This window comes from Cibotium barometz, chromosome 35 (genome assembly GCF_041138505.1).
Source record: "Cibotium barometz isolate CiBa-2024 chromosome 35, ASM4113850v1, whole genome shotgun sequence".
In the NCBI taxonomy this organism is placed as follows: domain Eukaryota; kingdom Viridiplantae; phylum Streptophyta; class Polypodiopsida; order Cyatheales; family Cibotiaceae; genus Cibotium; species Cibotium barometz.
In genome coordinates, this window is record NC_141080.1 from 9754102 (window position 1) to 9766629 (window position 12528).

At 42.8% G+C, this 12528-nt stretch overlaps 1 pseudogene; it reads left to right on the forward strand.

Annotated features, from left to right (window-relative positions):
• Positions 1–10553: 10553 nt before the first annotated feature.
• On the forward strand, positions 10554–11464 carry LOC147618130 (serine/threonine-protein phosphatase PP1 pseudogene; annotated as a pseudogene).
• The last annotated feature ends 1064 nt before the right edge of the window (positions 11465–12528 follow it).

A 12528-nucleotide genomic window follows, 5' to 3' on the forward strand; every position in this document is an offset into this window, starting at 1 on the left:
GATGTAAAAAATGCTTTCTTGAATGGTGAACTACAAGAAGAGGTGTACATGGAACAGCCAGAAGGATATGTACATCCAAAATATCCTACTTTTGTTTGCAGGTTAAAGAAAGCAATCTATGGTTTGAAGCAAGCACCTCGTGCTTGGAGCGACAAGATCAGCAGATATCTTGTCAGTATTGGATTTGTGGTTGGAAATGCAGACTCTTCACTTTATGTGAAGAAGACACATGATGGTATCGTGATGATAGTCATTTATGTTGATGATTTGATTATCACAGGTGATTGTGGGAAAGGCATTGGTGAGGTTAAGGCCTCTTTATGCAAAGAGTTTGATATGAAAGACCTTGGTGATTTAAGGTTCTTTCTTGGCATTGAGGTGATTAGAACAAGCAAGGGTATATGGTTGGTGCAAAGGCAATATGCACTTGACATGCTGGTAAAGTATGGTATGACAGCATGCAAACCAATGTTAACACCATTAGAGCAAAACATGAAGCTTAGGGCTGATTTGGGTGATGAGCTTGATGATATCACCATGTACAGAAAAAGGGTTGGTAGCCTTATCTACATGACCATTACGAGGCCAGATCTCAGTTATGTAGTTGGTTTGGTAAGTCAATTTATGCAGAGTCCTCGTAAACCTCACTTGGATGCTGTGAGACGGATTCTGAGATACGTCAAAACTACCGTGCATTATGGTCTTTTCTATGAGGCAGGAAAAGACATGCATGTCTATGGATATACAAATGCAGATTGGGCCGGTAGTGCATATGACAGGAGATCTACCAGTGGCTATGTTTTCAGCCTTGGTAGTGGAGCTGTGAGTTGGAGCAGTAAAAAGCAACCTACAGTTGCTTTATGTACCACAGAGGCAGAGTATCGTGGAGCAGCCATAGCTGCATGTGAGGCTATGTGGTTGAAGAAGTTCTTAGAAGCTGTCAGGTTACAGAGTGACATGAGAGTTGTCATTCATTGTGACAACATGAGTAGTATTCAGCTTGCTAGCAACCCAGTTTATCATGCCAGGACCAAACATATTGAGGTCCACTATCATTTCATCAGAGAGAAAGCGCTAGATGGGCATGTTGATTTGACATATGTACAGACAGATGAGCAGGTTGCAGATATCTTTACCAAAGCACTTGTTGGTAAGGATAAGTTCGAGTATTTCCGTACTAGATTGGGAGTCCTAGATATGGACATGTCGAGCTTGAGGGGGAGTGTTGAAATGTCAAGCTCGTATACAGCTGGAGGATAGCACATGGGTGCTGACAGAGTGACAGTATGGTAGATAGATATCGTGTGGTGTGTTTATGACCGCGTCCAGCTGGTCATGTGTGGTGTGGACATTACATTAGGTTTACTTTGTAGTGTGGACATAACACTATGTTGTGTTCTCCTTTATGTGTGTGTGAGAGATGGTGACTATGGCTTCTCTCCTTCTTTATGATTGATGGATATGGATTAGGGTTTACTTCTCTTGTGTGTGCTCCCTCCTGCTTCTGTTTTTTATCAGGTAGATGGCACCGACATATCTTCGCCAGAGATTCTATAGCTCGACTACACTGACTAGTCCACATCTACCCACTCCTCTTAGCATGTTCACATTATGGACCACTTGTATGTACTCTATTATGTGTGTTAGTCACTTTATCTTCTTTGTAGACCTCTTTTGTTGTGTGAAGAAGAAGAAGAATTTTTCGGCCTCTCACATTAGGGAAAGGTTGAGGTCTATAGGGGCCCTTTAAGATGCCATGTGATTAAAAGGTTATTAAGGAAAAGGGCCAATCATGTGATGCCATGTATACAAAAATGTTGGGTGATTAAAGGTGGTCAAAAGATTCTCTAGAAGATGCCTTTTTGTACTTTTCATTCCCAAAAAGTGGGGGGGAAAGTTTTTGAAATTTCGGACATCCATAACTTCTACATATGAGCTCAAAATTTGTCGGAGATTAGAAATCCAGAATCTACTCGCTAAGCTCTTTCCATAGATATGTCACATGATATGGTTTTGCCCACTCAATTTTAAATTCAATTTTGGCGGAAAACTTTGAAATTCAAACTTCTAGCCATTTGAAGAATAAGAAGGTATCTAAAGTCAAAGAAACTTAACATTTTAACAAAAAGTCATTAAAATCATAATATGGCAGCTTAAAGGGTCCCTATAGACCTCAACCTTCCTCTAATGCCTTATGTGTTCTGTTCTAGGGTTTGTGTGAGTGTGTTTGTGCTTTGCAAGAGCTCAAGCTCTCTTCTTCCCTACATCTTTTCATGGTATCAGAGCCTGGTTCATGCTAAGAGATAAGCAGAGCAAGAGAAGCATAGGAAGTGGTATGAGGGTAAGAGCTTCATCTACTCTTCCCCCTTTGTGTTGGTTACTACACCCTTATCGAGAGCTCTTCGGGAGGCACCGATGGCAAACGAACTCCAATTGAGAAGCTTTCTTCACAGGAGGAAAGCTACAGGGAAACTATTATGTTCTATTGGATAATGTTTTTTTGGCCAAAAAGGCATTTTGAGTGCATGATCTGGATCTCCGTTTTTTAGTTCGCAGGTGTCATAAACTGTGTCACAAACCTTGCGTAAGTTTTGATTCTCTACAAAATTCTGTTTTTGGAATTGTAGGAAGGGAGATTGGTTGTGCAGACACTATGTGTGCTGCAAAGAGGTCTCAAAGTTGCCTTTGGGTGTATGTATGCAAAGTAAGGTCACTCATTGTGATAGTTTGGGTGCAGTATAGTACCGCCTGCAGAGAATATAGCAGTTTGTGCAGGTCAAGAAAGAGTGTTGTTGTTGGTAAACTTGTGTTGCACAAAAGATGTTGAATGATGGAATAAGCCATATTCTTGTAGAGAAACATGACAAGAATAAATTCCATGCTTGGAGGTTTAGATTGAACAATTTCCTGATGGGAAAAGATTACTGGGACTACATTCAAGGTGAACATGAGGAGGCACCAGAGATACTGGAGAATAATCCAACTACTGCAAATATAAAAGAGTTCAAGGACTAGAATCAAGGAGCAAGGAAACTGATGTATTGGCTTTCTATCAGCATACAAGACACTATGATTGGACATATAAAGGATGCCAAGTCACCTAAGGAGGCTTGGGACACCGTGGTGAAGCTGTATGAAGCCAACACCAAGGCACGGAAAATTTAGTTGAAGAATGAGCTTCATACTATGTAGAAGAAGAATATGTCTGTGAATGATTATGCTTTGAAGATCAAGGGCATTGTGGAATCTCTTGCATCAATTGGTGTTTCTATTATGGATGATGATGATAAGGTGGAAGTGTGTCTACGTGGTCTCGGGCCACAATACAAGGCGTTCATCAAGATGTCTATTCAAACTCGGGAGAACATTCCCAACTTCACAGATTTGGTGTCAATGTTGATCATTGAAGAGAAGAACTTGGGTGAAGATCAACAGTCTTCACAAAACAGAAACAGTGCAGAGCAGTAGGCCTTCTATACAAGTGCAAGTAGAGGACGAGGTAGAGGTCGTGGACATGGCAAAGGTGGTGGATGAACAGGCACAATTAGAATTATGATCCATGCAGTAATAGTTCCACGATTCACAACAACAACATACAGGTGGAAGAGGCCAGTTTAGAGGCAGGGGGAGTCAATGAGGTCGTGGAAATTGGCAAAGGCAACATAATGATACACGAGGCTATTTTTATTATGGTAAGCCTAGGCATGTGCAGGAAGATTTCTATAAGAAGCAGAGTGACATGCAAAATGGAAAAGTGCAACAAAACAACTATGCATCCTCTAGCAGAAATAATGAGGATTATGAGAGGTTGTTTGTTATGCAACATGTGGTTAATGCTATGTCTGGAAATGATGTAGCAGCATGTAAGAATAATTTATGCTATGTTGATTCAGGTGCTTCAAACCACATGACAAGTCATGGTGAGTGGCTGAAGGAAATGAAAAGTCTTGAAAGACCAGGTTTTGTTCAAACAAGGGATGACACTGCTCATCCGATTGCCCATGTTGGAGATGTGCCATTGTCTATGCTGCAGGATGGTAAAGTGAAGTACCTTGTAGATGTACTTCATGTTCCAAACATTACAAAGAATCTAGTTTCAATTGGCCAGATGATTGGTTTGTAGGTTCGGTATAACCCTGATGGCTGTTATGTAGAAGGCTTCAAAGATAAGTGCAGGTTGGTTGTGAAAGGCAACAGAGTGGGTAGAATGTTTACATTGAATGTGAATATGCCTGAAGTGAGTGCTGCAATGTTTGCAAATGGTTTAAGAGTTGTTGTAGATACACACATTTAGCAAAAGAGAATTGGGCATGTCAATGTGCAAAGAATGAAGTCTATGCAAAAGAGAATTGGGCATGTCAATGTGCAAAGAATGAAGTCTATGCAAAATACATAAATTGTGATAGGGCTACCTAAGTTTAAAGTTGAAGGCATGCAAAAAGTTTGTGAAGCATATCATTTTGGAAAGCAAACAAAACATGTATTTCCAAATGACATAAATGTGAGTAGGAATGTGCTAGATGTTGTGTATTTAGATGTATGGGGTCCTACGAAGACTATGTCTATGGGTGGCTACATGTACTATGTAACATTCATTGATGACCACATAACCAAAGTGTGGGTGTACTTCATGAAGGAGAAGAGTGAAGTGTTCACTCATTTTTAACATTTTAGAGTTGTGGTGAAAAACAGACAAGAGAGTATGTGAAATGCCTAAGGTCAAATGGAGGGGGAGAATACTTCTCGAACAATGAGTTCTCTAAATTCTTGTGAAGTAGTGGCATTCAGAGACAATTTACATGTAGATACACTCCGCAACAAAATGGAGTTGCTGAGTGGAAAAACAGGCATCAGAGATAGCACAAACATTGATTGGCTGAGAAGAATATGCCACATAGCCATGGGCTGAGGCTGTGTCTACAGCAGTTTCTATCGTGAACAGGACTCCTACTGTAGCCATTTATGATGTAATGCCAAAGCAAAAGTTTACTGGGAAGAGACTTGATTTGTCTCACTTGAAAGTTTTTGGATGTATTGCATATGTGCATGTGCCAAAGGAGTTACGTTGTCGTGCTGTGGCACATCCATGTAGTGAAAGAAGCTCACAGACCATCCCATATGAACTCAGATGCATGGGCATGAAGGCAGTATGATTAGTCAAGGTCATGGCCGTGGTCCTAACTAAATGAGTATTGATGGCAGTGAAAATAATGCGGGGATAGCAAATGTTAAATGAGGCCAAATGAGTCTTTTTGATGTTATGCATGGGAACAGCCCCTAAGCAAAGATATGGTGTAAAGGAGCCATAAAGAATGTGATACTTATCAATCCAAGAAAAATGGGAGAAAAATGAGGGCAATGTGGAATTTCAAAACGGAATAAACGTGTTTTCAGCTGAAAAAGGTGTGGAGAGGCCCGATTTGCCGGGAGGATCCAGAAATAACCAGGCCGGAGCAGCGTTTCATGGACCCGGCCGCCGCCGTGGACGACATAGGGGCTCGCCTACTCGAAATGGGGAGGCTCCCGCCCCGGCAACTCGGGGGGGTCACTATATGTAAATCCTCTATATCACGTGCGTTCAAGGCCTATTTAAAAAGTCCCTTATCTGTGAATTTTTTAGTGAATATAATGTATCCTTTCCTATTCAAATCTGTAATTTTTTTTAAAAATACAATAAATAAATCCCCTCTGTAAATATATTTCTGTAAGTTTTAAATATTTAAAATGTCCTTCTGTTGAACCCACGTGATACTTACATATTTATACGAGTGACCCCCCCGAGCCCGGCAAGCAGGTGCAGCTCTCAGAGAATGAGATCCGGCAGCTCTGCTCTACCTCCAAGACCATCTTCATGCAGCACCCCAACCTGCTGGAGCTCGAAGCCCCGATCAAGATTTGTGGTGACGTTCATGGACAATACTTTGATCTGTTGAGGCTTTTTGAATATGGTGATTTTCTGCCACAGGCCAATTATCTATTTTTAGGAGATTATGTTGATCGAGGCAAGCAAAGCCTTAAAACAATATGCCTCCTCCTTGCTTATAAAATCAAGTACCCAGAGAACTTCTTTCTGCTGAGGGGTAACCATGAATGTGCTTCAATCAACCGAATCTATGGTTTCTATGATGTATGCAAGAGGCGATTCAATGTAAGGCTGTGGAAGGCATTCACTGAATGCTTTAACTGCCTACCCGTGGTGGCAGCTCTCATTGATGAGAAGATACTGTTCATGCATGGTGGGCTTTCTCCTGATTTGAGTAGTTTGAATCAAATAAAGTGTATTCCACGTCCCACAGATGTTCCGGATCAGGGATTGTTGTGCGATTTACTATGGTCTGACCTAGACAAAGACATCTCAGGTTGGGGTGAGAATGACAGAGGGGTCTCTTACACTTTTGGGACTGATAGAGTAAATGAGTTCCTGCAGAAGCATGACCTGGATCTCATTTGCCGGGCACATCAGGTTGTAGAGGAAGGCTATGAGTTCTTTGCAGAGAGGCATCTGGTGACCATCTTTTCTGCACCAAATTATTGCGGCAAGTTTGACAATGCTGGGGCCATGATGAGCGTGGATGAATCCCTTATGTGCATTCCGTTACTAGCAGCAGCTTTCCACTTAAATCTGCAGGTGGAGTAGTCCAGGGAGCTGGAAGAAATCATGGAAAAATTTTAGTAGAGGAAGATTGGTTGTGTTTGTGGAGCTCCTAAGGGTGGCTTACACAGTGTCAATTGTCCTTATCTTTTCACGTCATCTGGAAGTATGTTGCTGAGGAAGACCATGATCATCTATGTCTTTTTAGGAAGCCTGTGAATAGTGAAGGTGACAGGTTTCTGTGGGCCTGTTGGCTATGGTTTAAGGTATTTATGGGATTATGAGCTCTCTTTGCTCATGGTTTTTATTGTGATGATGTTTATATAAATGTGGTGCCCTTTGAAGTTCAACCACATACTCTCACAGCCAGAAGTCTCGCACTTTCCCAGCGACACCGCCCACGTCACGACATTCTTTGGTGAACCCGACGTGAAATTGCTGGGGTGAGAGTGTGGTGAAATCCCCGTGAACTATGTATGTGATGATTTCAGCATAAGTATGAGGCAGAAAACCTTGATGGCCTATGATCTAGAGGGTATTCCTTAAGGGTACAGGCAGCAGAGCCTGTATGATTTGTTGGTACCATTTGACCCAGGTGGATTAGGGAAGAAGAAGGATTACAAGGGCTTATGACACTTGTTCACCTCAAGAAAAGGGGGTAACAAGGAGCTTGTATAGACTTGTAGTTCTCTCTTAGGACTGTAGAATGGGCAACAAGGGCTTGTGACACTCATCCTTCTCGACAGCTGAGGAAGGAGAGGAGCTTGCAATGACTTGATCCATTCCTGCCACTTCAAGGCCCTATGACACTCATCTATTCCAATAACCAAGGATAGAGAGGAGCTTGTAGTGACTTGAAGCTAACCCTTTGTCTCAAGGGCTTACGACACTCGACCTTTTTGATTAGCTGAAGAAGGTGAGGAGCTTGTATTGACTTGAGGTCTTCCCTACAAGTTGCCAAACAGTTAGAATGCTCAAGAACTTATGAATGCCGGAAAGGTGGACACTTCTTTGTACTCTAATTGTCGGAATATCTGAAAGAAACTCTTTGAAAAACAGGGCTAAATGTATGCAATGATAATCTGAATGAATGGTTCGACATAGAGAAAGCCCAAAACATCAGAAGGATAAAAGGAATGCCAATGCAGAATGCTGTAGAATTGAGTGTATGAACATGGAGATTAAAGCTCTACTCGTTGTTCAGGAAAGCCATATATGATGGCATTATATGTACACATGGAATGCTCATTTGTAATACATGAATAAACTATGTGCCAGTTAATGGCTGCAACCAGTTAGAGTCTTTGAAAAGAAGCTCATGGTGATTTGAAGCAGTACAGGGCATCGGTGGAAGGCGAAGGCTTTACTGGAAGGCAGACATGCCCACGACTACATCATCACACATGGGCATGAGCAAAGCCTGCTTTTGGTCAACCTTCTCTTGCACATGTACGGCAGCTGTGGTGCCCTGGATGAGGTGCACTCCCTGTTTGCCAGAATGCATCAGCTGGATCTCTTCGCTTGGAATTTCGCCATCAACGCTCATGCTATGCATGGACATCACATTGAAGCCCTCCACCTAGTAGGGCAAATGCAGCTTCAAGGATTCTTGCCTCACAAGTTCATCTTCATTAGCCTCTTCACCGCTCTTACCCACCAATCCACCCTCAAAGCAGGCATGTGGATGCATGCTTGCATGTATGGCAGTGAATTTGAAATGGATGTTGCAGTGGGTACGGCTCTTATCACCATGTATGGCAGAGAATCTAACAGCATGTCTCACCATGATTCCGTCTCTTGGACTGCTATGATTGCTACATATGCTCAATGTGGGAAAGGTAGTCATGCACTTTTCCTGTTTGATCTCATGATGTTGCATGGATTGATGCCAGATCTGGTCACCTTTGTTAGTGCCCTTGATGCATGTGCTGGCCATGGATCACCAGCTAAAGGTAAGCAAATACATACCCATATCTTGAGCTGCAGTTTTGAAGGGAGCATTGTTGTCGAGACTGCTCTTGTCAACTTGTATGGAAAATGTGGCAGTCTAGTGGATGCACGTAAGATGTTCTATAAGATGCACAAGCGAAATGTGGTATCTTGGAATGCATTGATTGGATCACATTCACAAAATGGGAGGAGCCAGGATGCCCTCCAAGTCTTTGGGCAAATGCTACAAGAAGGCACATTACCTAATAAGGTCACATTTGTAAGCACTTTTGATGCATGTGCCAGTGCTGTGGCCATAGCCACAGGCAAGAAGATGCACGCTTGCATCATGGGAAGTGCCTTTGAGCAGGATATTGTCATCCAGACTGCCCTCGTTAACTTGTATGGAAAATGTGGCCGATTTTCACATGCGTGCAGAGTTTATGAAAATATGTCGGAGCGTGATGATGTGACACTCATCAGCATGATTTCGGCATGCGCCAACTGTGCAGCCCTATCTGAAGGCAAACAGCTACATAAATATATTATTTGCAATGCATGTGAATCTAACATTGTTTTAGGGACTGCCCTCATAAACATGTACAGCAAATGTGGGAGCATCAAAGATGCTCAGAGGGTGTTTGATAGGATGCCCAAGCGGAATGTAATCTCGTGGAATGTAATCATTGCAGCTTATTGTCAAAATGGATTGGGTAAACAATCACTTTCACTCTATGAGCAAATGCGCTTGGACAACATGAAGCCAACTTCAATCACCTTTCTTAGTGTACTTTCTGCATGTAGCCATGCCGGTCTGTTAAGAGAGGGTTGCCGTTGCTTTGATGCCATGAAACAAGATCATGAGATCGTGCCAAATGTTGATCATTATAACTGCATGATTGACCTCTTTGGAAGGACAGGCCGGTTGGTTGAGGCAGAGGAGTTGATTATTAATATGCCACTTGAACCCAGTGTTGTGTCATGGACCACCTTGCTGAGTGCATGCCGGAAGGAGGTGGATGTGGTGTGAGGAGAACGAGGTGCATTTCGCCTCTTCGATATGAATCCAGAGGACACTGTACCTTATGTCATGTTAGCAAACATATATGCTGCAGCTGGCAGGGGGGATGATGCTGAGAAGGTGATGGCTATGATGAGGGAAGAAGGTTTGAACGAGGATGATGTTGGCTTAACCATGCAAGATGGGCAATACTACGATGCAATGCTATCTTTTGCAGATATTCTCGACACGCATGGGGAATCTAGAAACACAGTTGTGGACTGCTCTGAGAACAATCAAACTGTATCTTATGAAAGTAAAAGCTGTGAGAATTTCAACTAGGGGGATGCCAAACCAACACTTGTGCAAGTTGCATTAGCTGGCAAAGAGAATGAAGATGGAGTTTTAACAACCCTTGAAAATAGGCTTCTTATGAGCAGGATGATCAATACAGGAAATTCAACCAGTCAGGAAAGCCTTGATGAGAATGTGGGTTCAGAGGATGAAAAAGCTGAAGATAACGTGCCAAAATTTGATAAAGATGAAGGCAAATCAGTAAAAATTTGAATGAAGATTAGCCTATATAGCAACTTGGTGGCACATACCGGAGGATGTGCAGGTTTAGAGGGGGTCGATGTCGTGCTGTGGCACATCCATGTAGTGAAAGAAGCTCACAGACCATACCATATGAACTCAGATGCATGGGCATGAAGGCAGTATGATTAGTCAAGGTCATGGCCGTGGTCCTGACTAAATGAGTATTGATGGCAGTGAAAATAATGCGGGGATAGCAAATGTTAAATGAGGCCAAATGAGTCTTTTTGATGTTATGCATGGGAACAGCCCCTAAGCAAAGATATGGTGTAAAGGAGCCATAAAGAATGTGATACTTATCAATCCAAGAAAAATGGGAGAAAAATGAGGGCAATGTGGAATTTCAAAACGGAATAAACGTGTTTTCAGCTGAAAAAGGTGTGGAGAGGCCCGATTTGCCGGGAGGATCCAGAAATAACCAGGCCGGAGCAGCGTTTCATGGACCCGGCCATCGTGGACGACATAGGGGCTCGCCTACTCGAAATGGGGAGGCTCCCGCCCCGGCAAGCAGGTGCAGCTCTCAGAGAATGAGATCCGGCAGCTCTGCTCTACCTCCAAGACCATCTTCATGCAGCAGCCCAACCTGCTGGAGCTCGAAGCCCCGATCAAGATTTGTGGTGACGTTCATGGACAATACTTTGATCTGTTGAGGCTTTTTGAATATGGTGATTTTCCGCCACAGGCCAATTATCTATTTTTAGGAGATTATGTTGATCGAGGCAAGCAAAGCCTTGAAACAATATGCCTCCTCCTTGCTTATAAAATCAAGTACCCAGAGAACTTCTTTCTGCTGAGGGGTAACCATGAATGTGCTTCAATCAACCGAATCTATGGTTTCTATGATGTATGCAAGAGGCGATTCAATGTAAGGCTGTGGAAGGCATTCACTGAATGCTTTAACTGCCTACCTGGCAGCTCTCATTGATGAGAAGATACTGTGCATGCATGGTGGGCTTTCTCCTAATTTGAGTAGTTTGAATCAAATAAAGTGTATTCCACGTCCCACAGATGTTCCGAATCAGGGATTGTTGTGCGATTTACTATGGTCTGACCCAGACAAAGACATCTCAGGTTGGGGTGAGAATGACAGAGGGGTCTCTTACACTTTTGGGACTGATAGAGTAAATGAGTTCCTACAGAAGCATGACCTGGATCTCATTTGCCGGGCACATCAGGTTGTAGAGGAAGGCTATGAGTTCTTTGCAGAGAGGCATCTGGTGACCATCTTTTCTGCACCAAATTATTGCGGCGAGTTTGACAATGCTGGGGCCATGATGAGCGTGGATGAATCCCTTATGTGCATTCCGTTACTAGCAGCAGCTTTCCACTTAAATCTGCAGGTGGAGTAGTCCAGGGAGCTGGAAGAAATCATGGACAAATTTTAGTAGAGGAAGATTGGTTGTGTTTGTGGAGCTCCTAAGGGTGGCTTACACAGTGTCAATTGTCCTTATCTTTTTACGTCATCTGGAAGTATGTTGCTGAGGAAGACCATGATCATCTATGTCTTTTTAGGAAGCCTGTGAATAGTGAAGGTGACAGGTTTCTGTGGGCCTGTTGGCTATGGTTTAAGGTATTTATGGGATTATGAGCTGTCTTTGCTCATGGTTTTTATTAATGATGTTTATATAAATGTGGTGCCCTTTGAAGTTCAACCACATACTCTCACAGCCAGAAGTCTCGCACTTTCCCAGCGACACCGCCCACGTCACGACAACGTACCAAGCTAGATCCACAAGCAAAGAAATGTTTGTTTATTGGGTATTCCCTTGAGCAAAGAGGATATAAATGTTATAATCCTGCTCTACAAGTGAATTGAGGGGGTAAGCAGGGATGTTGTATTTGATGAGATGAGTAGCTGGTATGCTACTGAAAAGGGTGCTATTGGGGGCTGATGTAAGTGGAAATGTGGTTGCACAGAATTCAAGTTAGCAATCATAGTCATTGAGTGGACCAGGAGAGTCCTCATTGATAGACCATGGAGTGGCAGGCTATGTCATAATACCAATCCTGAAAATGTAGTTGGTACATCACATAAAGGCAAAGAGAAAGTGGTTGAGCCCCTTGGGATGCCTAATATTTCTGTAGGGCATTCTCTTGTTAATGGAGATTCTAGTGGCTCAGAGATGAGCCTTGATGAGGAGCTTGGGATTCCAGCACTGAGGACACGTGGTGTGAAGAAGGCTATGGAAGCCATGAATGCAAAGTTATAAAGATTTGGAAGAGGAAAAAATGCTGTGCAGAGGTTGACTTATGATGGTTATGTGGCACATCACTATGTGTATATGTCAAAAGTTGTGCAGGTTGTAGAACCCACATGCTTTGATGAGGCTATTGGAAATGTGTGTTGGGAGAAAGCTATGGATGAGGAGATGGATGCATTGTATGAAAATGAGACTTGGGATTTGGTGTCATT